This window comes from Ursus americanus, chromosome 11 (genome assembly GCF_024610735.1).
Source record: "Ursus americanus isolate L20-20 chromosome 11, mUrsAme1.1.p, whole genome shotgun sequence".
NCBI lineage: Eukaryota > Metazoa > Chordata > Mammalia > Carnivora > Ursidae > Ursus > Ursus americanus.
The window spans coordinates 6,616,031-6,620,129 of NC_142137.1; the positions used below are offsets into that span (position 1 = coordinate 6,616,031).

The 4,099-nt window shown below is 37.2% G+C and overlaps 1 non-coding gene across 1 annotated transcript; it reads right to left on the reverse strand.

The window, feature by feature from the left end:
• Nucleotides 1-2,476: 2,476 nt before the first annotated feature.
• Nucleotides 2,477-2,610, reverse strand: LOC123776177 (U4 spliceosomal RNA). The gene has a single exon (XR_006775292.1). It is a non-coding gene; the product is annotated as a U4 spliceosomal RNA (small nuclear RNA).
• Nucleotides 2,611-4,099: the final 1,489 nt, after the last annotated feature.

A 4,099-nucleotide genomic window follows, 5' to 3' on the forward strand; every position in this document is an offset into this window, starting at 1 on the left:
GCCACCCAGAGCAATCTACACTTTCAATGCTATCCTGATCAAAATACCAATGACATTGTTCAAAGAACTGGAACTAATAGTCCTTAAATTTGTATGGAACCAGAAAAGGCCCCGAATCACCAAGTAACTGCTGAAAAGTAAAAACAAAGCCAGGGGCATCAAAATGCCAGATTTCTAGCTGTACTACAAAGCTGTGATCACAAAGACAGCATGGTACTGGCACAAAAACAGACACGTAGACCAATGGAACAGAATAGAGAGCCCAGAAATGGACCCTCGGCTCTTTGGGCAACTAATATTTGATAAAGCAGGAAAAAACATCCGGTGGAAAAAAGACAGTCTCTTCAATAAATGGTGTTAGGGAAATTGGACAGCTACATGCAAAAGAATGAAACTTGACCACTCCCTCACCCCATACACAAAGATAAATTCCAAACGGATGAAAGACTTCGATGTGAGACACGAATCCATCAAAATCCTAGAGGAGAACATAGGCAGAAACTTCTACAACATTGGCCAAAGCAACCTTTTTCATGACACATCTCCAAAGTCAAGAGAAACAAAAGATAAAATGAACTTGTGGGACTTCATCAAGATAAAAAGCTTCTGCACAGCCAAGGAAACAGTCAAAAAAACTGAGGCAGCCCACGGAATTGGAGAATATATTTACAAATGATACTACAGATAAAAGACTGGTATCCAAGATCTACAAAGAACTTCTCAAACTCAATACGTGAGAAACAAATAAACAAATCATTAAATGGGCAGAAGATATGAACAGACACTTTTCCAATGAAGACATACAAATGGCTAACAGACACATGAAAAAGTGTTCAAAATCATTAGCCATCAAGGAAATTCAAATCAAAACCACACTGAGATACCACCTTATGCCAGTTAGAATGGCAAAAATGGACAAGGCAAGAGACAACAACTGTTGGAGAGGATGTGGAGAAAGGGGATCCCTCCTACATTGTTGGTGGGAATGCAAGTTGGTACAGCCACTCTGGAAAACAGTGTGGAGGTCCCTTAAAAAGTTAAAAATTGAGCTACCCCATGATCCAGCCATTGCACTACTGGGTATTTACCCCAAAGATAGAGACGTAGTGAAGAGAAGGGCCATATGCACCAATGTTCATAGCATCATTGTTCACAATAGCTAAATCGTGGAAGGAACCAAGATGCCCTTCAACAGATGACTGGTTTAAGAAGTTGTGTTCCATATATACAATGGAATATTACTCAGCTATCAGAAAGAACGATTTCTCAACATTTGCTGCAACATGGACCGCACTGGAGGAGATAATGTTAAGTTAAATAAGTCAAGCAGAGAAAGACAATTATCATATGGTTTCTCTCATCTATGGAACATAAGAACTAGGAAGATTGGTAGGAGAAGAAAGGGATAAAGAAAGGGGGTAGTCAGAAGGGGGAATGAAGCATGAGAGACTATAGACTCTAAGAAACAAACTGAGGGCTTCAGAGGGGAGGGCGGTGGGGGAATTGGATAGGCTGGTGATGGGTAGTAAGGAGGGCACGTATTGCATGGTGCACTGGTTGTTATACGCAACTAATGAATCATTGAACTTTACATCAAAAACCAGTGATGTACTGTATGGTACTAACATAATATAATTAAAAAAATTAAAAAGTAATGATTTTTAGGGATACATGCACACCGATTTTTATAACAGCATTATCAACAATAGTCAAATTATGGAAAGAGCCCACATGTCCATTGACTGATGAATGGATAAATAATATGTGGTATATACGTACACTGTAATAGTACTCAGCCATAAGAAGAATGAAATCTTGCCATTTGTAATGATGTGGATGGAGCTAGAGAGTATTAAGCTAAGTGAAATAGGTCAGTCAGAGAAAGACAAATAAGGTATGATTTCACTCATATGTGGTATTTGAGGAACAAAACAAATGAGCAAAAGGAAAAAAAAAAACCACAGAGAGAGAGAGGTAAACCAAGAAACAGACTCTTAACTATAGAGAACAATCTGATGGTCACCGGAGGGGAGGTGGGTGGGGAGATGCGTGGGAGGATGGGTTACACAGGTAATGGGAATTAAGGAGTGCTCTTGTTATGATGAGCACTGGGTGTTTTAAGTGGTGAGTCACTAAATTCTATACCTGAAGCTAATATTACACTGTGATGTTAACTAACGAATTTCAGTAAAAATTTGGAGGAAAAAAAACTAATGCATGCTTCAGTGTCCTGAAATAGGTGTTTAAGAATATTCATAACAGTATTATTAGTTATATCCCAAAGTAGGAAGTGCTCCAAATGGCCATTAGTAGAAAGGATAAATAAATTAGAATATTATTACACAGAATAGTATATAGTAAAGAAAAAGAAGAAACCACTACTACATACAATGTCATGAATGAATTTCACAAATGTAATGTTGTTGTTTTAAAGTTCATTTATTTACTTATCTCTACACCCAATATGGGGCTCAAATCCATGACTGGGAGATCAAGAGTCACATGTTCCCCCATCTGAGCCAGCCATGCATTCTGGGAAAAGTTTTCAATTAGCAATAATCACACCTTAGATAAACTTCGTTGGCTGTGATACTGGCACTGTGCAATGCTACAAATGTAACATTGTTGAAAAGAAATCAGATGTTAAAGAATATATACCATGTGATTCTATTTAAATAATGTTTGAAACAGGGAAATTTATTATATTCGATGTCATATAGTTGGTTACATCTAGAAGGAGAGAAGAATGATTGGCATGAGGTACAAGGAAAGACTTCTGAGGTGCTAGTAACATTTCATTTTTTAACCTGTGTGGTGGCTGTGTTAACTTTGTGAAAATTCTTCAGGTTGTGTGGTTTTAATTTGAGTACTTTTCTTTATGGAAATCTTTCTTTAATAAGAAGTTTATTTAAAAAATACATATATATGTATATATTTGGTTTTGCCTTTTTTGATCTTGAAGTGGAATCAAACTGCACATATTCTTAAATGATTTTTTTTCATTTAATGTTTTTATTCTGGAATTATACATTATATATTTATTTTATATGTTTATATATGCAACTAGAGTTAGATCATTAGGTCTCTGTATGATCATTATCGTGTTTGAGGAAAATCACTCCTGCTGTTATTTGGGAAACAGATCTGAGAGGGAAAAACCAGCAACAAGGAAACATGTTAGAAGATGACTGCCAAAATTTTGAAGAAATTAGGGTGACCTAAGGCAGTGGGAAGAACAATGACAATGGGTCCTGAAGTTTAAGAAATGTTCTTGTAGCATTCCCATAAGAGCTGGTAAACTAATGGGATATTGGAGGTAGTAAAAAATAAAAGTTCTAAGGTAATTTCCATGCTTTTTACATGAATGATAGGCTGGTATTCCAACCCTAGCTACACATTAGAATCACTTAGAGGGCTTTTTAAACATAATAAGAATGTGCTTTCCCCTTCAATAAAAACCAATTAAATTATAATATTTGACAATAGGGCCCATGCTTTGGTACTTTTTCAAGATTCCAGGCAATTTCAGTCTATGGCTTGGCTGAGAAATTTTGCACTAGATTTTAAATCACTTATGAACTGGGAACATCTAATTTGTTACTGAGTTTCAGAACCTGGCAAATGTTTGATATTCAGTGTATGTTTAACAGAATTAATAGATGAGTGAAGGAATATAGGAAAGAGGAACAAGTTCTGGGCAGAACAGTTTCTGTACATTTTGAATTTGAGATGCTGTGATACATCCCTGAGGTGACATGAGGTGGACATACAAGGGCTTGTGGCTCTAACTCCAGAGAAAACTTAGGGTTGAAATGTAAACTTAGGAAACATGGCAAAATGGCTGGGGTTTGAGCCACGGGAGTAGATATAAACATGGCTCCAGATGACTACAGAGTTTGAGAAACAAAAGGAAGAATATTCATCTAGAGGAACAGATGAATGAATAATCCAGCCCCTCAGTTGATGGCCCATAATCTTGGTCCAGGAATTGCATTGTTTATACTTCTTCCTCTACCCCCCTCCCTCTAAGGGCTAGGACCCCAGTTCCTACTCACAGACAGTCTAGATGTAGCTTCCTACTGCCTGACTTGGAGTCCTT